The 25,001-nt window shown below is 43.7% G+C and overlaps 1 protein-coding gene and 1 non-coding gene across 6 annotated transcripts in view; both read left to right on the top strand.

Moving 5' to 3' along the window:
- LOC126262573 (S phase cyclin A-associated protein in the endoplasmic reticulum) overlaps positions 1–25,001 on the top strand; it is a 620,393-nt gene that overhangs the window by 452,389 nt on the left and 143,003 nt on the right. The window lies entirely within an intron of this gene.
- Positions 2,339–2,413, top strand: Trnal-caa (transfer RNA leucine (anticodon CAA)). Its single transcript has one exon. It is a non-coding gene; the product is annotated as a tRNA-Leu (tRNA).

Here is a 25,001-nt window from a genome sequence, read left to right as displayed (position 1 = left end):
TTGCGTTTCGCTCCCATTCACATAGCAGAAATGGATTCGTTTGCACTACATCACAGTAAGAATTATTTGGTATGAGCCTGATGAAATGCTCTCGGGCTGTCAGAATCGCACCCACAATCTACTGGCTCATAATTTGCGGGAATTACGTGACTTGTGCATTGACACGTGGTGGCACCTATCTCCAGAAACCTAACGACTTCCAGCGACGCGGAATCGCTCCTGTATTGCGTTCCAAAGGTTTTACTAAGCAGGTGATTACAATGTTTTGGTTCATCAGTGTATACATGATGTATATGTGATAAATAGATGAGATGTGCCGGTCATCTGTCAGTTTGCTAGGTTCTGCTAGATGTTCTCATGTTCATCATTTAATAGTTGTTCCCTGTGCTGACGGACAACGGTGTCGGAAATGGTCACATGGAGGTTATTTTGCCGAAATGGAATGCCTTCTTGGTTGCTTGAGTCTACTGTGCAATCATTTGGGATTTTGGCGGACACATATTGTCTGTGCTACGTATTTACTTACCACAATTCCGAATTAAAGCACTATTAATGGCGTAGTGATAGCAGATCGTTTGTGTCCCCCCCCCCCCCCCCCCCAAGAAGAAAGGATTTTGTCAGTAAATCTGATTATCACAGAAATATAATCACCGACACAAGTATGTGTTACGGCATCGTATCCCCCCCTCTGTCTTAATTCGCTCTACGTGTACAGATTATTTATTGCAATGTTTTGCTTATTGTTTACTGTTACTTATTGTAGATCAGATTAAAATTATTGTAACTGTTTACGATATTTAGGGAAAAAAACAAGAACATTCATTTAGCTACATGTCCTTTACTGTATCCACTACACTGCTCCGTCAGTTGGCTGACGACTCGAACTATTGGTGAACTCCGCTTTCTGCAGTTGATTGTGACTGGAAGGTTGGAGTAGGACTTCAGAGCCATTATACATGCAAATATACTTTCACTTGATATTGTGGCTTAGCCGAAAGCTGGTGAAAGCGAAATACTCCGGTGAAAGCTGGATCATGCAACATATCGAGAATTCGCGGGAGTTGCGATGAATTAACGGACGGCACTTAATATATTCTGTTACAGGGGACACAGCAGCTGTATATAACTTAAATTCCGTGAAGAAATTGTCGTTTTTATTTGTAGCTACAGCTATCATACCTGTGTGAAATACGAAAGTAATGATTTACGTGACAATCATTGCTTTCGCAGTAATGATTTTGTTAAGCCTCAGAAGTGACAACTGAAAATTTGTGACACGACCAGTACTCGAAAGTTAATTGCTTGGTCTTCGCCAACAGTCGCCTAAGCAGTAGCCTATCCAAGCACGCCTACTGGCTCTATGAACTGTTCAAAAGTTTTCGTGCTATCAGCAGTGAACATTTGATAAAACGGTAACAGCTATTTTAGAATACCGCCCAATCCGTTACAAAATCATCTAAACAACTGTCGGCCACACAAACGTCAACTTACAACTAGTGGCTTTACACGCGTGTTATCAAGAACGATAAGGAAAATTTGAAAGAAGTTGGTGATCACATACGATTTGTGTGGAAATTACTACCAGTTGCTTTAATAATTCCCAAATGTTTCTGTCGCCTCATTAGCGATCTTTTGAGCCACTTCAGACTCCTCATGAGATGGTGGATATTTACAGGAATGTCTGAACGCTGTATGATACACTACGCACTTCATAGTGTATTCTGTTTTCAGACTGTACTCAGACCCTACCGAATTATCTCACGTTACTGCAGTTCTTGCGACTACCTGCCTGTAATGCACAATGTAAAGTTCGTGTAGGTATCCACCATCTGATTATGAACCTGTACAGGGGCGAAAAGTGAGTAACGTAACAACAAATGACTTTAAACATTATAAGGAGACCCCAGAATGAGATTTTCGCTCTGCAGTGGAGTGTGCGCTGCTATGAGACTTCCTGACAGATTAAAACTGTGTGCCGGACCGAGACTCGAACTCGGGGCCTTTGCCTTTCGCGGGCAAGTGTTCTGCCATCTGAACTACCCCAGTACGACTCACGGCCCGTCCTCACAGCTTTACTTCTGCCAGTACCTCGTCTCCTGCCTTCCAAACTTTACAGAAGCTCTCCTGCGAACCTTGCATATCAGCGCACCCTACGCTGCAGAGTGAAAAATCTCGTTCTGGAAACATCCCCTAGGTTGTGGCTAAGCAAAGTCTCCGCAATATCCTTTCTTTCACGAGTGCTAGTTCTGCAAGTTTCGCAGAAGGGCTTCTTTTAAGTTTGGAAGGTAGGAGACGAGGTACTGGCAGAACTGAAGCTATGAGGACGGATCGTGAGTTGTGCTTGGGTAGCTCAGTTGGTAGAGCACTTGCCCGCAAAAGGCAAAGGTCCCGAGTTCGAGTCTCGGTCCGGCATACAGTTTTAATCTGTCAGGAAGTTTCATTATAAGGAGACTGTTTACAATTCCTATACAAAATCTAAGTTGTTTAACGACGTTAGCAGTGTTCACCGTTCAGAAAATAAGACAAATTTAGTAAATAATATCAATGAAGCCTACGAAGTGTTTTGTTAATGAGGTCTTAAGGATGGGACAGCTAATAACGGTTTGAAATACCTATTGCCGCTCAGTGTATGGTGACTTTCGGAATATACAGGGTGTCTTCGGAGAAATGGTGAGTATTCACGGATATGACATGAACAACGATTCGAAGCAAAAACGTCTGGTAAATTTGGGCTCTTAAAATACGTACCTTAACAGCTATGATTATTTGTTCATCTTCGCTACTGTTAAAAACTTCTGTTCTAATGAACAAGAGCCCATTGTTCTTAAGGTATAAATCTTAGAGCCCATGTTTACTAGACATTTTTGCTAAGAATGGTTGTTCCTGTCATATCCCTGAATATTGATCATTCCCCTGTGGAAACCCTGTGTAAGATTTATCGTAATTAATTGCCTAATTAATTGCGAAAAACCGGCCATTGTGGCCGAGCGGTTCTAGGCGCTTCAGTCTGGAACAGTGCGATCGCAACAGTCGCAGGTTCGAATTCTGCCTCGGGCATGGATGTATGTGATGTTCTCAGGTTAGTTAGGTTTGAGTAGCTCTAAATTCTAGGGGACTGATAACCTCAGATGTTAAGTCCCATGGTGCTCAGAGATAATAGTGAAAAATGACACGAGTGAAGCATACGATTGAAGACGTGTCAGCAGTAAACAAGCGTTCGCTTACAGTCCGATTGTGAAAATGCGATTACTAGTTGCCATTGACCTTTGTATGAAGTGTCGTCCTAGTTGACTTCAAATATATTTGGAGGAGGGTTGTTTCAGAATACCAGTCGATCGTGCTGGCAGAACACTGGAAAATAATTTGAAAGTCGCCTGCAAAGGGGAAACGGACCGCATTGTTTGTTTATAAGCAGTTCTGCAAGAAGAGAATAGAAACTTTTGAAATTTTCGAAAATGGCTCTGAGCACTATGGGACTTAACTTCTAAGGTCATCAGTCCCTAGAACTTAGAACTACTTAAACCTAACTAACCTAAGGACATCACACACATCCATGCCCGAGACAGGATTCGAACCTGCGATCGTAAGGGTCGCGCGGTTCCAGACTGTAACGCCTAGAACCTCTCGGTCACCCCGGGCGGCTTTTGAAATGTGATGCTGTAGAAAAATGCTGAATATTAGATGGGTAAATCGTGATAGTTACAAATAGGTATTGAACTGAATTGGGCAAAAAGAAATTTATGGTGCAACTTGACTAAAATACGGATCGGTTCAGAGAGCACATCTTAAGAGATTAAGAAATCGTCAATTTGATAATGGAAGGAAGCGTGGGGGGAAGAGACTAAAATTATGTAGGAAGATCTAAACTTGAGTATAGTAAGCAGCTTCAAATGGATGTAGGTTGCCGTAGCTATATGGAGATGAACAGGATTGCACGGAATAGAAAATGGGTGGAGAGCTGCATCAAACCAGGACTGGGACTGAAGACCGCAATAACAACAACAGGCACGATTGACAAAACTGCAGACTGTAACTTTATAAAACTTTTTACTAACCCATTAGCCAGATTTCAGGCTACGTAAAACTCTTCAAATTTTGGTTATTTGCCTGAATGTTTGAAAGCTGTATTTCTTTTCCCCATTCCTGTCCATCGTTCCCTAATGCTCTGGTTTTGTCAGTTTAGCCGACCGCGGGACCGCTACGGTCGCAGGTTCGAATCCTGCCTCGGGCATGGATGTGTGTGATGTCTTTAGGTTAGTTAGGTTTAAGTAGTTCTAAGTTCTAGGGGACTGATGAACTAAGATGTTAAGTCCCATAGTGCTCAAAGCCATTTGAACCATTTTCTTTTTAAGCTGAATGTTAAATGACTAGCGTCTAAGTGCAGTGTTTCCAAGCTGGTGTATAATGGATCCTTTTAAAGTGCCAACCTTCTGGATTATACGTCACGACAGTCCAAACTACTAGCCGCTCATTGTACACAACATTTTCCTGTGATCGTAGAATGAAGGCTTTCACAACCGGATGACGTACTTGCTGGTAACCCTTTCAGGATGTGAGGTCGTGGTCCAAGAAACTCTTCTGTTCCTGACGATTCTTCCAGAACTGCGCTGGGCTTCCTCAGAGGCTCTCCTCCGCTGAGTCTTGCGACTGGCTGGTCGGACGTCCGAGAGCGACATAAATACTGTGGGAAAGGGGGCGTGGTCAAAATAATACATGATGAGCAGAGATAATCCTTTATCTCTGGCTCAACCTGTGTTACTTTGACGGAAGACTCAGCCTCTGAGGATGTCCAGCGCAGTCCTGGATGGAACGTCAGGAACAGAAGAGTTTCTTGGACCACGAGCTCACATCCCGAAAGGTTTACCAGCAGCTATTTTCACGTGAATATCCACCGTGTCTCTGCCACGAGCAGGAAGCTGGCTATATGTAATGTTTTTAAAAAATTATGAACGGATTGGCCGGAATATCCACATTGATCATCCGCTGTTTAAAAGCTGTTAATGTCCTCAGCGATGTGAGTGAGTGAAAAAAATTTGGTTAGTAGTCATATGAGAGCCTACCAGCTATAATAATTTTTCTGTGAATGAAAGGGAGGGGAAAGCTAATAAACCACCGTATAGTGACTTTCGAGGTATATTATACTATCGCAGCTGTGGTATTGTCGCTGAGAGAGCCAGAAGCGCAGTGGCCGGAGCGCGGCAGCGGGATGCTCTGCTGCGTTGGCCGGCGGCAGCGGCAGCGGCAGACAGCAGCAGACACATTACGGGTATTGGCGGGCAGCGGCAGGGCCCTCTGCAAACAATCGGATCCGGCCGGCTCGGTCGGCTCCGCGGTAATTGAGTCAACACACAGCGCTGACCTTCTTAATCAGCAGAATTAGTTTGCCGAATGCAAACAGCCGGCATGGACGGGCCGTGTGATCACGGATATTATGCCGTGGCCGCCTGCGGCGACCCAAGAAGACACATGTAAGCGAGCCGGGAAGCGGCTCACAAAGGGACGAGCACGTATCTACCACACACACACACACACACACACACACACACACACACACACACACACACACACACCAACCTCTATACTACGTAGTGACTCAAAAGGGCATAAATTGGTTTTTGTGGAACAGAGAAAAATCTTGCAGGCTCGATTCGCGTCCTCTTGGAGACGGCGCGGCTGCAAATTGGCTGTGTCGCTCGACGTTCCTGCTGTAGACAAAGAGCAGGGGGACGATCGAGTGCTTCCCGCAGCGACTCAGAAAAGTGACTTGACGCCTGCACTTCGGGGGAAGACGGCGACATCGCTGTGCTTGGAACGCTGACACCGTGCAGTGGGACTTGGCTTTCGGTTCTCGTTATGCTCTCGAACGTTCTTGTTTTCTTTTCACGCCAGGAAATACGTAATAAACTGTATGCTGCAGGCCGTGTACCAGGGTTAATTTCGGAGAAACGGATTTGCGGTTCTTAAGGAAATAGACAAGCCCGTATTATTAGGTTGGTGCATAAGTTGCTAGCGTTTTTGTCATGCCTGTCGATAGATCGGTTGCTGTGGGTTTATTTATCGATTGTCATCTTTTATTTGTATTCACTGTTGCTGTATGAGTTAACATATTGTAATTTTGTCATTTGGAGATAGTGAGTGGCACTGTGGGCGCTAGAAAATGGAGTGCGAAGTGGAGATATCGGAACACTTCCGACATATTCTTCTGTTTGAGTTCATCAGTAGAGGTCCGACAGCAGCGGAGACAGAAACATTTGCGCCCTGTATAGGGATAATTCCATGGCACAGAGCACGGCAAGAAAATGATCTCGTCGTTTTAAGGAGGATTGTTTTGATATTAATGACCCTCCATGCCACCTTCGAGATTTGATGAAGAGCGTGTGAACGCATTAGATCTCAATGATCCACGCCAGTGTACTAGAGAACTGGCAGATGCGACGACCTGTGAGCGTTCCACCTTCGTGCGACATTTGCATACAATCCGGAAGGTTCAAAAATCGAGTGTATGAGCGCCGCATGCTCTAAGCCAAAATCGTAAAAATCAGCGGATGGTCGTATGGGCATCTCTATTTACTCATCGATTGGCTCCTGAACAACACCGATCATTCCTGCCCTCTATCGTTACTGGTGACGAGAGATGGTTCGGCCGGCCGTTGTGGCCGTGCGGTTCTAGGCGCTTCAGTCTGGAACCGCGTGACCGCTACGGTCGCAAGTTCGAATCCTGCCTCGGGCATGGATGTGTGTGATGTCCTTAGGTTAGTTAGGTTAAGTAGTTCTAAGTGCTGGGGGACTGATGACCACAGATGTTAAGTCCCATAGTGCTCAGAGCCAGAGATGGTTCGTTATGCTAACATAAGGAAAAGATAGGAATGTTTGAGCCCAAATAAAGCAGCAACTCTCCTAAAAAGACCTGTGCACATAACGAAAGATAGTGTTATGCATCTGGTGGAACAATGAAGAGTTACTTCCCCGAGGTCTAACCATCAATGCTGACAATTATAGTCAACAACTGAGACGTCTTGCAGATGCAGTCCGAGAACAACGACCAGAAGGACTGCGTGGAGTGATGCTCCTGTACGGTAACTCCCGCCCGCAAAGAGATAGACTGACGAAAAACACTGTATAGGAGTTCGATTGGGAAGTCATTCCGCACCTACCTTACTCAACAGGTCTTGCGCCCTCAGATTTTCACCTTCTCCACTCTCTACTGAATAACCTTCAAGGATCTTCCTTTTCTGATGAAAATGCTCTCCGGAATTGGCCCTACGAGTTCTTTGCTTCAAAAGCACGTGATTTATACAGTCGCAGAATCGAAAAGTCACCCCAGCGTTGGCAGACCGTTCTAAACAGTGTTGGAGACTATATTATTGATGAGTAAAGTGTCTATTATGTACATCTGTTGTGTTTATTGAACTTATGGGAAAACGCTACAAACTTAAGCACTGACGTAATGCATCAAGAGTAAGGCGCGTGTCACATTTGTGCGACCGCCGTACACACGGCACCGTGTAGACGGTTGTGATATGGAAAATCACACGGCGACTTTGACATGTTCGCAGCACGGACCAGTGCCGTCCATATGCCACACAGCAGCTACTGAGCTGCCGGGCACTGCTACAGAAGAGGACAGCTGTCGAGCGATTGACAGGATGAACTGTGCGGTAGTGAAATTGGCGTATTCACATCTTTCAAACCACAGCAACAACAGCGCGTAGATTAGGTTACTGGTTCTACCGTTATTTGCCTTTCTTTTTATTTTCGTAAATTCTTCTCCAAGCCCTACACATGACTCGGGATATAGGCACCGAGCGATTGATGTCTGTAGTGGAAGTACAGTCAGTTTTGTGGGACAGAACTATAGAAAAATGGAAAGACAGGACACACACACACACACACACACACACACACACACACACACACGAGAGAGAGAGAGAGAGAGAGAGAGAGAGAGAGAGAGAGAGAGTGTTCGATCGATCATTTACTCGAGGAATTGAGTGGATCATTTCAAAACATGAGGACGATGAAAGAAATGCATACGATATGTAATGATTCAGTCACTTTAAGAAGTTTTGTTATACCACTTTCAGAAATGTGTTTTGTACTGAACGGAATAAAAACAATCTTTCCAGAAATTATATTTGAGAAAACTGCCAGTTTACAGACCTAGCTGAAATCAAAAAGTAATCCATCACTATGTCCCTCACATTATTTGATGAACTTTCTGCACTAAAACCCATGCTGTCGTCTGTTCACGTTCCATTTGCCTAGGACTGTGCTGAGAGAAAAATGGAGTTACCATGTCGTGCCGTGCACAACGACAACCGGATAAGTGTGAAACTGCCGTGGCGGCAATCCTTGTACACGGTGTTACTTAGATGGCTGTCGAACAAGTGTGAAATAACCCTTAAAGTACCAGTGAAGAAAAGGATTGCACGTTAGCATAGAAGGAATAGGAACCTAACAGACGTATAAACTGCCCAGAGAAGAAGATTCTCTAAAATCCGTTACTGTTTCGTTTGTGTAAAGTATAGTGGTGCGCCCCAAGTGCCATCGTCAGTCTGGGTAACTTCACTACCCGTAATATTTTGTAAAAAAGTTAGACTTTGAAAGAAGGTGTGTCTTCATTACGTGAAATGCTATTTGTATTATTTTCTTCACAGAATACAATATCTGCTATTGCACGAAAGAGAACTAGAATAAGAAGTTCGCAAATTGAGTTGACAACATGAAAGTCCTTGAGGGGAAGGGGCGGGCGATGGATAAGCTGCGAAGTAAATACTTGATGATGATAAAAACAATACGTGTCATAAGAAAACATGTCAGCCCAGTTTCACACTGGGACACTGGTGACGGTCGCCAGTGATGGTCACTGGTGACTGTGGTGAACACTCTCGGATCACTGGTGTCCAACACCGCAGGTATTGCCAACTAATTAGTTAGTGAAATGGACTCGTACAGGGGTAGCAACTAAATTTCGCTAACCTTTAATGGTTTGAAAAATGAGGTATTAAATTTGAAAAAAGAACATACAACTTAGCACTTTTGTTTTTCCTATCCATGCTCTTCTCATTGAAATCAGTCACAAACTTCGTTATAATTTCTTGCCACACATTCGTTTTCATCAGTTTGTTGCTATAGTCATCGCTTTTCACGTCCCAAATAGCAGGACGGCTTTCTACTTCACTTACAAAATTTTCCGTGTTAATCAAAATGGTTCAAATGGCTCTAAGCATTATGGGACTTAATATCTGAGGTCATCAGTCCCCTAGACTTAGAACTACTTAAACCTAACTAATCTAAGAACATCACACACACCCATGCTAAGGAAGGATTCGAACCTGCGACCGTAGCAGCAGCGTGGTTCCGTACTGAAGCGACTAGAACTGCTCGGCCACAGCGGCCGGTCCGTGTTAATAAAATCTAAACTCAAGGGTACAATGTGTACAGCATAATGTACACTACTGGCCGTTGAAATTGCTGCACCAAGAAGAAATGCAGATAATAAACGGGTATTCATTGGACAGATATATTATACTAGAACTGACATGTGGTTACATTTTCACGTAATTTGGGTGCATAGATCCTGAGAAATCAGTACCCATAACAACCACCTCTGGCCGTAATAACGGCCTTGATAGGCCTGAACATTGAGTCAAACAGAGCTTGGATGGCGTGTACAGGTACATCTGCCCATGCAGCTTCAACGCGATACCACAGTTCATCAAGAGTTGTGACTGGCGTATTGTGACGAACCAGTTGCTCGGCCACCATTGACCAGACGTTTGCAGTTGGTGAGAGATCTGGAGAATGTGCTGGCCAGGGGAGCAGTCGAACATTTTCTGTATCCAGAAAGGCCCATACAAGACGTGCAACATGCGGTCGTGAATTATCCTGCTGAAATGTAGGGTTTCGCAGGGATCGAATGAAGGGTAGAGCCACGGGTCGTGATGCATCTGAAATGTAACGTCCACTGTTCAAAGTGCCGTCAGTGCGAACAAGAGGTGACTGAGACGTGTAACCAGTGGCACCCCATACCATCACGCCAGGTGATACGGCAGTATGGCGATGACGAATACGCGCTTCCAATGTGCGTTCACCGCTGTGTCTCCAAACACGGATGCGACCATCATGATGCTGTAAGCAGAAACTGGATTCATCCGAAAAAAATGAAGTTTTGCCATTCGTGCACCCAGGTTCGTCGTTGAGTACACAATCGCAGGCGCTCCTGTCTGTGATGCAGCGTCAAGGGTAACCGCAGCCATGGTCTCCGAGCTGATAGTCCATGCTGCTGCAAACGTCGTCGAAGTGTTCGTGCAGATGGTTGTTGTCTTGCTAATGTCCCTATCTGTTGACTCAGAGATGGAGACGTGGCTGCACGATCTGTTACAGCCATGCGGATAAGGTGCCTGTCATCTCGACTGCTAGTGATACGAGGCTGTTGGGATCCAGCACGGCGTTCCGTATTACCCTCCTGATCCCACCAATTCCATATTTTGCTAACAGTCATTGGATCTCGACCAACGCGAGCAGCAATGTCGCGATACGATAAACCGCAATCGCGATAGGCTACAATCCGACCTTTATCAAAGTCGGAAACGTGATGGTACGCATTTCTCCTCCTTACACGAGGCATCACAACAATGTTTCACCAGGCAACGCCGGTCAACTGCTGTTTGTGTACGAGAAATCGGTTGGAAACTTTCCTCATGTCAGCACGTTGTAGGTGTCGCCACCGGCGCCAACCTTGTGTGAATGCTCTGAAAAGCTAATCATTTGCATGTCACAGCATCTTCTTCCTGCCGGTTAAATCTCGCGTCTGTAACACGTCATCTTCGTGGTGTAGCAATTTTAATGGCCTGTAGTGTACAATGAATATTTCGCGTCACTTTCTCAGAAATGACTACCTGTCGGTTGGCAAATCTGCAGCACTGTATCTGTGATCAGTGTTCCAGTGTGAACACTCCAATTCAAAGTAATCAATGTGCGGCGGTGACTGCTGTGAACGCAGTGATCTTGTCCGTTATATGTGGCGAGGGTGAGTCACTGCTGGGTCACAGTGGCTCGGTGAGGCAGTGTAGTGTTCCATTGTGAACGCTCCAGTTCAAACGAATGTATCTCTGTCTATGAAGTGGGATGAGTGGGGATGTGGGGGGGGGGGGGGAGGCGCTATGGAGATCACACGCCAAGCAAGACGGCAGCTGATTAATATCGCTCACAGTATTGACATAGTCGCAGATGAAAATCGACCACACTGAAAGTGTGATGCGAGTCTTGATAGTCGGTGGCAGAAAAGAATTAATTCGCACGAACTGCCTTTTTGAAAATAGTTTGTGACATGCGATGAGAATTCAGGAGACGGTTAAACAGTAAAGTACATTCGAAGCAATAAGAGTGTAACCCCCCTCCCCGTACACTACACTAAATGCTAATGAGCTGGTGTTCAGTTCATTTCATTACAATGTCACCGAAACCCTTTTCTAAGCAGAGAAGAAAGTATTCTGCATAAGAATTTAAATTTCACTGTGTCAGGGCAAACAGGTCTCATAATTGGGAAAACTGACTAAACTGTACAGGTTTTGACGAACATCTAACATCTCTTAAACTCATATAATTTTGTCTAATTTTTTAGATTTCTATGTGGGCATTATATTGTCTAATGTTTGGTTGGCACTGAAGCACTTCACGTAAAAAAATTCAATTAACTATGATTGCAAGCAGTAAAGGCGATTATTTGAAGCACTGCGCTGTTCCTCGAGTGTAAACTTGATGAACTGCGTCCTCGCATCTAATTTGCTGTTTGAGTGTTCTGCTGTTTCGAACTGCGTACTGCTTTAGTGAACGTTGTAGTCATGATGTCGAGACACCGTCCTTGAGCACTACTCGTACATTAATCTGAGTTTCATAGGTAGAATACAAACTCTGATTGGGAAACGATGGGGAAAGAAATCGTTCATCTCCTTTTCAAATAAACCATTCTGGCATTTGTCTCAGGGATCTAGCGAAATCATGGAATACCTAAAATAGGAATAGCTGGATGCGGATCTGAACTGCCGTTCTCCCGAATATGAGACCAGTGTATTGGCGCTGCGTCACCTCTCTAGGACTGATAGGTGAAGTTGTATTAAATATTGGGAGCAGTTTCGGTCGCTCGGGAGTACAACGTGGATCAGGAGAGTAGCATTTACGGGAGTACACCAGGCAGCCGAATTCAGGGCCCACTTGCGAAATCATGATGTGCGGACACGTAAACTAGGACCGTGCCCCTCTGTTCCCCTGTTGAGGGAATATTTAACAGAGCAGAACACATCCAGAACGTCATGCAGCCCATTCTGTTGCCGTTAAAACGACGTAAGGCACATGTGCTTTTTCAATAGAGAAATGCGCGCAGTCAGATTTATTCCGCCATACTGTAGCTACGTGGAACACTGACACCCAAGATAATGTCTCACTCCTCTATGATAGCCTGTATATATGATTGTATTTACTTATAGATCTTACCGGATGCTATGCGAAGTATAGAACGTGTACAGACCAGTTTTTCCCCTTATGACCTTGTGACCATGATCATGTGCAGTTGCACACTAAACAACCTGCGTAAGAAGTGGCTAAAACTTATTTCGTGTATGACCCATGTTTGTCATACGCCATAAGTGTATTTCCCGATGTTGCGGAGCTTGTCGGCGGTTAGCAGTTTGTTTTCACTTACATACGCTTCCTAATTTAAATTAAAGTTGATGGCTTCACGAGACAGCTGACGATCGGATGAGTACTCTGGAAGATATCTTTGAAATGACGCACCTTCAACAGAAACCATCATTCAAACATCACGAGGAGTCGGAGAGTTACTATCAAAATACAAAGATACAGTGATTAAAGGTCTTAGTGTTATTCGATTTTCTTTTACTGTGCTCACATATTTATGAAAATGAAAGACCAACCGCCGCGCGGGATTAGCCGAGTGGTCTAGGGCGCTACAGTCGTGGACTGAGCGGCTGGTCCCGGCGGAGATTCGAGTCCTCCCTCGGGCATGGGTAATGTGTGTGTGTGTGTGTGTGTGTGTGTGTGTGTGTGTGTGTGTGTGTTTATCCTTAGGGTGATTTAGATTAAGTAGTGTGCAAGCTTAGGGACTGATGACCTTAGCAGTTAAGTCCCACAAGATTTTTTTTTTAGAAAAAGAAAAAAAAAAAAACCACCAACCCACTAGCGGGGATTTTCAAGAATATTAAAGTATAGATTACCAAACTTCACACGGGTTTTGTCATTGAATGGTGAGCGATAATTTAAACAAGATCACATGCGGTTCGTACGTTTATTACATCTGGAGGGATGTAGCTGAAATTATTTTGTATGCACATTCATCGTTTCTTCCAGTACTCTTTGCTGATTTGGATAAACTGTCATCTGAAAAATTTACAGGAAGACTTGAATGAAGAATTTTGTTACAGTAATTATTTCCAACAAACGGGAATGACCTGAATTAGTTTCCTTTAGTCTCATCGACTTGCTAGGTCTTTTCGCGTAGCCAACGCTCCAGTTTCCACGTGGACAGTCGCGGATACCAATTGCAAGGCTATGAAACAAGCAGGCAGCAGCTCTCGATACAGGAAATTTTAATTTCTTGAGACTTTTTTTCTCTTAAATGATGACACTTGTATGTTGTAATTTTAATTGCACACTTACAGTTACCTGTTGCAAAAGTAATATGCACTCGAAGTTGTCACTTTGCTGAGAACCTTATTCTTAAATTTTTTTCTCCTGTATGACCTTATTTTAGAAAGCAGCACTGTCGCCACCTACATTACACAATAATATGTACTCCATGTTTTGTTGTAGGTCGCATAGTCCTTCTTATTTGGCAGCAACTCTCATGTGCATACCTATATATTTTTGTATGATGAGGTACAGCTTGGTTCAAATCTTTGTACGGACAGCAGAGAATGACTTGTAACTAACTACTGCAGTTTTTTATGAATTCAAGTCTGTCCATGGAAAAGGTAGACTTACACTTGTCATGTTGAATTGCACTTATTTTTACTTTCACCAGTGTGCTATATAATATCTTCATTGTATTGCTGTTGTGAATATATCTCAATGCTTTAATATTCTGTAATGGGCGGTTTATACATACTTTGTAGATGGATGGTGTGTACTGAAACTGTGCACTCTAAGTTCCTGTTTGTCAGTGTGCATGGTACACGCAGCCTGTCTCTCACCCTGGCTGGCTCTGAGCACTATGGGACTTAACATCTATGGTCATCAGTCCCCTAGAACTTAGAACTACTTAAACCTAACTAACCTAAGGACAGCACACAACACCCAGCCATCACGAGGCAGAGAAAATCCCTGACCCCGCCGGGAATCGAACCCGGGAACCCTGGCGTGGGAAGCGAGAACGCTACCGCACGACCACGAGATGCGGGCCTCTCACCCTGCCCCTCGTACTTCAGTGCTTTATTGTTTCTAAAATTATGTTGTGTGTAAATATTCTGTAGATATCGTAAATTGAACCCGCGTGAAGGGCACGATGGTACCTCCCTAATACTGCACTGCAACTGGCATGTAACTTCGCAGCATAAACTGGACGTTTTGTAGCGAGGCAAGAGGTGTACAGAATGCTTCGGCAGAGTGGCCTTTATTGTCGGAGACATGCTTTACGCCCCCTCTTGTAACGCGCCGCCTGGCGGTACCCAAGGTCGAACTTACAACGACAATGGATCGTACTGTACCAGCGTCGCTATGCCGTTAATGTATGACTTCCTGCCGCCCAAAATACTTGGGCAAACCAATCTACCACTACAGCTGTAATTAGGTAAAGTTTTTAATTTCACAGTAGATGTTATGACTGTGGATCGCTATATGATTTTAGAAGATTCAAGTCGTAGTGGAGCGCCTGGCGACTGCTCGATGTCTAACTCGTACCGTAATCGCACTCTCAAGGAACAAATTGAAGATAATTACTAATGCGGCAACCTCAACCACTGAATATGCAGCCGGCTCGAATATCGAATAATGAAAGACAGCATACTTACTTTACACAACGTCGAGATCGAACAATGACACAATTACACTATGAATAGACATATCCAAACATTCTAATGACAATGATCACCAATATCAAGCAGTAATTACGAGATAGGTCGATTTAGATAACAACTCTTGTTATCTAAGCTACTGGTCGAATCCAAACATCAAATCTCTTTAAATACAGTACCTGTTTATATTATGTCGAGATAAATGCCCCATCTAGCTTGCAATTGTTCTCCACACAACGAAGTTCTCACAACGCAGTACATTATGTCTGGAAAAGACTCGTAACTTTTTAATTACCTACAAAATTTCTATTCCATATACCGTCGTGTTATGACCAGTTTGTATTAAGACGCTTCCACCAATACCGATAAGAATTGAAATAGTTCATGCTACCACTAAATCTCTTTTCACTTAGCCCAGCGCTACAATGTAAATAATACGAAGTCACGTACTTCACAGATTTAATAATCTTTGTCGTTGGTGTAATCGTTGACCTTTCTGTAATAAATTACAACTTCAATTCTACTTGCATTTACTTAGACAATCTTTCCATCAATGAAATCGTTTTAACTTTTTAGAATATCTACCCTCTGTAGGTTTATCGTGGTTCCACTCAATCAATGAACTTTTGATTAGGCAAACTTACAAATACCAGTGTATACTTGTGTCCTGCAACGCGGTATTAAGATCTCTGGAATTCACCCTTTTCTTTTCTCGTAAAACACACACATACACACACACACACACACACACACACACACACACACACACACACACACACACACCACTACCAAACCACTTCAACACTACGGCTAACAACCCAATTACCTCTGGGCGAGCCGCGACCTCTAATCGTACAACACGGGCAGGATATCGGTTCCACCGATTCCCAAAAACTCAGCACCTACAAATCTACTACTCTCTCTAACCAGGCTCACGCTGGATTTACCACAGCAAACTTTACGACAGAAACTGTCCACAAGACGATAATCAATTCATAGCGCGTGCACGTAAACTCACCAAAACCAATGTATCGCCAGCGGCTGTTCAGAAAATCCCTCAGAATCACTATATATTCCGTTGCTCAGCGTTGGGAGGAAACAACCGTCACAGCCACGTATATGAGCAGGGGCCTAACAGACTAAATAGCCACGCTGACTCCGCGAACTGAACCGAAATTAAAATACTGGTACTACCAATCAAAACTCCTTTCCCTCTCCCAAGCCTTAACAGCCAGCTGCGGTGCCTCACTGCTCCACGCAGTGGGTCGCTCTACTATCGGACCTGTACGCACAACGATATATCCACTTAGTCGGTGAGAGGTCTACATGGGAACTAACTAACTCTTTGTCATACCATAGGAACCGTTTAAAACGAACAAACACGCAGCGCCACACCAACCTTTGACAATTAATTAATTATTAGTTGCTGCTGTCGGTTCTCTACGACAGCGGCCGGCTGTTGCGCATCTCTGGACCCAGCGAAGGCGAGTTGTCGCGTGGGCTCACCACCTGTTTTTTTCGTCGACGTTCGCGGCTCATCTACAACATATTTTTTCTTCTTAATACATCGTACACGTGTATTTACAGTAATCACCAGGTGTTGCTGGCCGCGGTGGTCTAGCGGTTCTAGGCGCTCAGTCCGGAACCGTGCGACCGCTACGGTTGCAGGTTCGAATCCTGCTTCGGGCATGGATGTGTCTGATGTCCTTAGATTAGTTTGGTTTAAGTAGTTCTAAGTTCTAGGGGACTGATGACCACAGATGTTAAGTCCCATAGTGCTCAGAGCCATTTGAACCATTTTTCATCAGGTGTTATTATTAAGTTATCGGGTAGGATGCTCAGCACTGGTAAGGGCGAACGTAACCCGTGCCATTTTACACAGCACACTCTTGACAGAAGGGAACGTCTGTAGTGGAGTCATCAACATACCACCTGGACAGTCGAACAGTGGGCCAATATTGTTTTCACAGATGAGTCCCCATTTAGTCTAGAGAGTGATTCTCGATAGGTTCGCATCTGGAGGGAACGGGGAACAAGATATCTGGAACCAAACACTGTTGAAAGAGACCGATATCGAGGGGGATCCCTAATGGTGTGGGCAGGGATTATAATTACCACTCGAACCCCTCTTCATGAAATTGTGCGGGTGAATCGGGAATGTTTAACTGCTGTCAGGCATCGTGACGAGATCTTGGGCTCTCATCTGCGGTTGTTGCGATGTGCTACGGGCCCAAACGTCGTATTGATGGACGATGATGCTCGACCTTATAGAGCACGGGTGGTTGATGTTTTCTTGGACACGGAAGATATTGTACGCATGGTATGGCATGACATGGCCTGGTCGCTCTCCCGATTTGAATCCCTTAGAGCATATCTGGGGCGCACTAGGGGAAGGGTTGAATCACATTAGCATCCACTTCCAAGACAGCGAGTAGCTCTGCAGGAAGAACCTTAATGTGATTAACGTTGCAAGGTCACAGGTTAATGTAAGCGCGAGATACGCATTACAGATGTGAGGTGCTGGTACATCAATAACAGATGTAAACGCCAGAAGGTTGAGTTGAAGCACGCAGATTTGCATGTATTGTATTGTACAGGTGCCGGATGACAGTTTGTTGGATGAAGTCCCATGCCAATTGCGCTTGGTCGGTTGGATAATACTGGTCGGGGGTGACGCTGGAGTTGTCCAGTGATGCCCCATATGTGCTCAATTGGCGACAGTTCTCGTGATCGAGCAGGCTAAGGCAACAAGTAGACACTGTAGAGCATGTTGGGTTACAACAATGGCATGTTGGCGAGCGTTATCATATTGGAAAATACCTCCAGAAATTCTTTTCATGAACGGCAGCACAACGGGTCCAGTCACCAGATTGACGTACAGATTTGCAGTCAGGGTGCATGGTATAACCACAAGAGTGCTCCTACTGTCGTACGAAATCGCACCCCAGACCATAACTGCAGCTGTAGATTCAGTGTGTCTAGCACGCAGACAGGTTGGGTGCAAGCCCTCAACTGGCCTCCTCCTACCCAACTCACTGCCATCAGTGGCACCTAGAAAGAACCAGGGACACGACTGAAGTCGCAAATGGCGGTGGTTTGGGGTCACTGGAGTGAGCGTGTCAGTGGAATGGACGCGACAGGGCGTCTGGCTCAGAGCTGACCGTGAAGTAACCGATTTGTAACAGTTCGTTGTGTCACTGCGGTTCCAACTGCTGCTCAGGTTGCTGCTGCATATGCAGTACGACGCGCCAGAGCCATACGCCGAACACGATGGTCTTCCCTCGCGGTGGTGCCACGTGGCCGTCTGGAACATGTTTTTCTTCCGACCACACATTCTCGTGACGACCGTGCCAGCAATCATGTACAGTGGCTACGTTCGTGCTAAGTCTTTCTGCAATATCGAAGAAGGAACATCCAGTTTATCGAAGCGTTACCGCACAATATCGTTCTAACTCAGTGTGCTATTGATAACGGCGTGTTGGTCACCTTAATGACATTCTTGACTAACATGAACTCACCACGTCCAACTTAAAAAGCTCACGACCGCTACATCGTGTATTTAAAGCAAACCTGATTTGCGTCCTCTTATTGGCGCTACTAGCACGATCTTATGCAGCTGGCGCGAAATTTGAATAGACATCATCTTTCAGATGTAGAAGTACGCCTACCAACTTTTCTGTCGCACAACTCCTTCTTGACGTTGCGATTTTTTCCCCATTAGTGCACATTGCTTCCTTGCGAAGCTTCGGCGAAAAACAGACTTGGTTTATGTTCAGAATATTTTTTTAAATTAATTTTTGTGCGTACCAGACATAAGACAACATCGTTTAAAATCGGTGATAACAGTTTATCATGAATTATGCTGTAAATCGTTATTGCACCCCGCAGTTGTGCAATTCTCTCTGGGTTTTTCCAATTTAAAGCCCCAAAATGAAATTCCATTCCGCGCCTGACTGTAAACAAGCATCGCCTAGGTTGACTGTCTATGGTCCATTGTGACAAACTCCCAGGAATTTTTTCCATACAACGATAAAATCTTAATTCTGTACTAATCATAGCCCTGTGAGATATTTATTTGCCTACCTTGTTATTATTCCGTATTGGTCTACTTACATTATTAACCGTCCTATTCCCACCAATTTCGATATGCAAAAAAGTGCAAATAAACAAAACTGCAGAATTAGTTTGGGAATCGGTGACGTTTTTCCACTCCCCCAGCCCCCATTATAAAATATGAGAGATTAGAGCCCACACAGAGGCATACCGACAATCCTTCTTTCCACGAAGAATACGAGACTGGAATAGAAGGGAGAACCGATAGAGGTACTCAAGGTACCTTCCGCCACACACCCTCAGGTGGCTTGCGGAGTATGGATGTAGATTTAGATGTAGAATGCCTTGGTCTCGATGCCAGCGGTGCTTTCATTCACCAGGGTGTACCTTATGGAAACGTAAGGTTCAAATGGTTCAAATGGCTCTGAGCACTATGGGACTTAACATCTGAGGTCATCAGTCGCCTAGAACTTAGAACTAATTAAACCTAACTAACCTAAGGACATCACACACATCCATGCCCGAGGCAGGATTCGAACCTGCGACCGTAGCGGTCGCTCGGTTCCAGACTGTAGCGCCCAGAACCGCACGGCCACTCCAGCCGGCTGAAACGTAAGGGACAATCGCAATAATTTTTTTCCTCGACTTATAGGAAAAATCTGCATTTTCTGACTCCCTGTATGATGATGAAGAATGCTCAATTTTCAGTTATCTATCGATCCAGTCAATTTTGAGACGATTGTGCGTGTTGAATTTAGGGGTGGTTCTCTCAAAAACAAAGGGCTGTTGAGCTGAATTATCTTAGTCCTTCGCTTTATGTTGTACACAAGCTACCTGCCAAATATGAGCCGTATCGGGCGGCCGTGTCTGAGGCCTTTCCCTTCTGAGACTGCCTGTGGTGTGGCGCCCTCTCAAGAGTATCATTGTGTATCGGGTCTGGCGCAGACACAGCAGAACATCCTCAGTGAACAAATAATAACGGCTTGCTTGTAGGAAACAACACATATGATTAATTTAAAAGAAAGAGTTATGTGTTTGACTTATGGAAAGCAAATTATACCATTCAGAAAACTCTTGCGAATATTGCGTAGCTGAGACTTACATTAAAAAAGTTACAAAACCAAAAGCATAGAATATTAAATTCGTGACAAACAAATATTTGTGATGCTCATTAGACAGCCTGGATTTTCCAAGTATGTTCATTGCCAGGTTCACGTTAGTTGGTTATTTTAAAGATATCGCTAGTTGTAATATTTTTACCAAGTAGCAAAAGAAAGATGAATGCGTACGCAATACGTTATGTCTCACTGCGACAGTAACTGTTTTCCTGGAGCATGCTGGGGCTGTAAGAGCCTCCGTTATTACATTCGTGCGAAACTACGTTTGCTGGAAGAGGCGGAAGGACAGAGTTGGTCGGCTGTGGGCGAAATTAAAACCAATAGTCGAGGCTGAGAGTGACTCTGTGCTGCACAAGTGGCAATAGCGGGCGCTGAGGTTTTTCAATATCCTGCCCTCCCGGCAAAACTACCTGCAAGCGGCCGCCTGCATTAGCGAGATTGTATTACGAATGAGCAGTTTGTTTGGCCGCCGCGCCCCACTGATATAAAGATTCCATGAATAAAATTCCGTGTCGAAACCCTGCTGCCTCCCACGCAACCCCAACCCACCTCATCCCCTCTCGGGAACGCTCGCCGCTGACACCTCGGCAGTACTTTTCGAGTACATAGCCGGATATGACGTCGCAGCTACAAGGAGGAGATTGTATATACGCATTGGTTCGTGAAGCACAGTTCACTGTAGAGAGAGAAAGACAAAGAGAAAGAATGCGCGCGCGCGCTTGTGTGTGTGTGTGTGTGTGTGTGTGTGTGTGAGAGAGAGAGAGAGAGAGAGAGAGAGAGAGAGAGGGGGGGGGGGGAAGGGGAAGGAAAAACGGGACGTGGGATGATTCCATTCTCCTGAGTGTACCACTATTAGCAGAACTACGTTCGCCATGCTAATGAAGGAAGATTTGTGATTGTAATCCGTGTTTCCCGTTCGCCGGATTGCACGATATACAGGTTGTATATCCACTGCTCTTCATCAGAAACCACAATACACATCCCTAGCTTACTCCCGTGCGTTGTCACACAACCGGCAACTACGTACCACGTTGTGGATAAAATACGCGCCATTCTTCAGTGTACGCATTTATTAAACATTGTTGTATTTCTCCGTTATTTGCAACGACGTTAGCAGTGTTTTGTCGTGAGTTACACTTTTTTCTAGATCTACAGTTAAAATGTGAATGTCTTCAATAGTGGAATAAGGTAATCGAGGAATTGAAAAAATAGTTCAGCGTATGCACAAAGCCTGTGTCACAGAAAAAAAAAGGAAGGACTCTGTCATCTTGGTGGAATATAAGATAATCTGTGGGAGATAAGGCTAGAGAATTATCTGGACGGGCAAAATTTTATACTAGAGTCGGCGGAGAATTTGAACAGTTTTCTGTGCAATATGTGAGCATTTATTGTCATGCGACTATCACCTGTTGGACACATGGGCGTACGCCGACGACTCATCTAAAAAAGTGGAAACTACCTCACCTGGTGCCTTACACTGGTGGATAAGCTGATTATACGAAAGGAACGAAAATAAACATGAATTTTAGAATTCACCGCATAATGTAATTGAACTGTTATTTAGATATCTTTTAACCTGTATAAATCGCCGTTACTTTTACTACCGTACCACTTAAAATAACTAGACATTCCAGGTATTGTCGTATTCATTTCCCGTCTGACATTACAGTGTACAACAACTAAACGTTCCATACGAAGAAAGGGCGTGGATTTTTCTCGTTTTATGTCATCACCACCAATTGTCCATCTTGCGGATAAAGACTTGTAATATCGTAGTCCTGTTCCACAAAACAACAGTCTTCTGTCACTTGCTATGTTGTTAGGAAAAAACTGTAGACTTTTTAGATCGTTTTGTGCGCGACACGATTGGGCACTGCGCCTCACAGTAGAAATTTTAAGTTTTGTTTATATTGTTTCTCGGTGAAACTAATATCATAGGTAATTGATAACATCTCTTAGAGAAGGGACGTTCTTCAATCTGTATATAGAGTTTGCTGCGAAGGGAACTAAAGAATAAGTTCGAATTAATATTAAAAAAAAAGATTTTTTCGGTTTGTCGATGATATTGTAATTCTGTCAGAAACGGCAAGGAGCTTAGAAGATAAAGTGGTGTGAAATGGATTGTGTCTAGTGAATGATGGACAACAATTACCAGCTAACGTAAATACTTCGATAGCAACAAATAACTTTTCGATATTCAAACACAAATACATTTTTTTCTGTGTGCAGATACTAATATAATTTTTCAGAAATTGGACCCTAGATTTACGGTTCCTAAGAATTTCGACCTGAAGCTGTGTTCTTACGTTGCGAGAAGTTTCATAAAAATCGATCAACTTTTGGGCAGCGGTCGAGCTGTATACTTTAAGAATGATGCATTGCTAGTAATTGCAGCCATGCATAACTAGCTGCCACATTTATAGTGTTTATTGTGTGGAAAAGAATAACTGTTCCTTGTTTTTTTGCAACTGAATTCTTATTATTGTTTTTAGTCATAAATGTTTCTCCTAATTGCTGGTCATCTTCAATACTTTTTATGCTTTCTACACTTGTGTGTCCATTGGCTATACTTCCGGACCGAAATATCTTTGATAGATTTTCAGTGAATTGCATTTCTGGTCACTGCACTTAGCCATGCTGATGTAATTGTGCTGTTCACTATTCCTGACATTGCTTGTGCGGTATGAGGAAACCACGGAAAACGTAACCCTGGGCGGGGAAGTGAAGCCTGGTTCTCCTGAATGCGAGTCCAGCGCGGTGTGTAATACGAGCAGTCTCTTATTTTACCTTAAAATAGTTCGTGGGAATATGGCGTAAAGATCTGAGAGGGGGCTCAGCCGCACGTAAATAAAGGGGCAGGTTCCAGTTCTTGTTTATTAAATAGTTGTACGATCTTTTCCGTAATACCGCTTAGGTGCTTGAATCCATATTAGGGTGAAGATCCTGGGCAGATCTTGCGTGTACAAAGAAAGGACACGCCAATAATAGCAGAGTTGCTTGTCTTCCGCGCATCTGTAAGACCTGTAACGTGTCATTCAGTTGATAGAGGCACAATATTTCGCGAAAATGCACGTATAAATATTTAAGAACATTTTTTAATGCCGAACTGTAGGAATATTTTTCAGGCTTCTTCATATTACTTTGTTAGGTTCCAAAAAGTAAGAATAAATAATAGTTCCACAGAAGCATAAGCCAGTCATAATCCTGCCACTACGTGAACTGAAGGAAAAAGAAAAGACTTTAATATACGGTGTGCAGAGAAACATCCTGATATTACGGAGTCAGAGAAGGTTAGCGTACGTCGAATCCAACCAAATTTTCGAAATAAAAATAGGTCCTAAATGAATTGTTGTGGAGCTACGGCCACAAAACGACAGCCAATAAGCGATGAGCACATGTAGATGTTTGCATTTGAACCATCCTATCCCAGCCAATAGCTGTTATGCTAAAAAACGCTATTACTAATCAAATTATCTTCAATTATAAATAAAGACTAATATAATTACAGTGCAGGAGTGGGCCTAATAATGAATAAGAAAACAAAAATACGGTAAGCTTCTGTTACCAGCATGATGATGAACGCTTTATCGCAGCTAAGATAGACAGACACGAAGCCAACACCTACTACTGTAGTAAAAGTTTAAATGCCAACTATCTCTGCAGATGATGATGAGATTGAAAGAATGTTTGATGAGATACAAGAAATTATTGACATAGTTAAGAGAGACGAAACTTTGTCATGGGCGACTGGAATTCGGTAGTAGGAAAAGGAAGAGATGGAAAATTGGTAGGAGAATATACACTGAGGGAAAGGAATAAAAAGTACGCCGACTCGTAGAATTTTCACACACAACATAGTTTAATCGTCATTCATTTTAGTTAATCATCATACAACAACAGTCATAATTCAACACTCGGTTGAAGTATCATGATAGTTGTGTACATGGAAGAGAGCTGGAGACACTGGAAGGTTTCAGATTTATTATGTAATGATAAGATAGATAATGCGAGACATTTCCAGGGGGATATATGGACTCTGTCCGTAATTTATGAGCTTCAGGTTAAAACTGAAAATTACAGAAAGATAGAAAATTGTAGAGATGGGACTTGAATAGGTAGACAGAACCAGAGGTTGCTGAGAGTTTGAAAGGTAGCATTAGACAACAACTGACTGAAACAAGGATTAATATCACAATAGAAGACGGATAGGGGTAGTCTTGAAAGATGAAATGGTGAAGGTAACAGAGGACGAAATACGTAACAAAGGCCAGCAGAAATCCTGTGATGAACCACGAGACATTAAGTATAATCGACGAAAGGGGAAAACATAAAACTGTTGCATATGAAGCAGTCAAAAGAGAATACAGACGCTAAAAAATGAGAAACAGGAAGGGCAAAATTGCAAAGCTGATATGATTAGATGTGAAATGCAAGGTTATAGAAGGAAGCGTAACAAGGTGGAAGATAGATATCTCCCACAGGGAAATTAAAGAGACCTGTGGAGAAAAGAGAAGCATCTGTAAGTCTATCAAGAGCTCAGATGGCAAGGCCAAGTACCAAGCTGAAAAGTGAAAACTGAAAGGTGTAGAGAATATTTTGAAGAGAAAAGACCTTCAGGGTAATATTATAGAAAGGGTAGAGAAAGTAAATGAAGAACGGTAGGCAGATATGATACTGGAAAGAGAATTTGATAGAACACTGAAAGAAGTAATCCGAAGCGAGAACCCTGGAATAGACGATATTCGCTCAGAATTATTGAAATGCCAGACAGCAGCCATAGCACACGCTTCGACAACACACG

Source organism: Schistocerca nitens, chromosome 6 (assembly GCF_023898315.1).
Source record: "Schistocerca nitens isolate TAMUIC-IGC-003100 chromosome 6, iqSchNite1.1, whole genome shotgun sequence".
NCBI lineage: Eukaryota > Metazoa > Arthropoda > Insecta > Orthoptera > Acrididae > Schistocerca > Schistocerca nitens.
The sequence above is the reverse complement of the archived record's forward strand: the minus strand, read 5'-3'. Positions and strand labels throughout refer to the sequence as shown.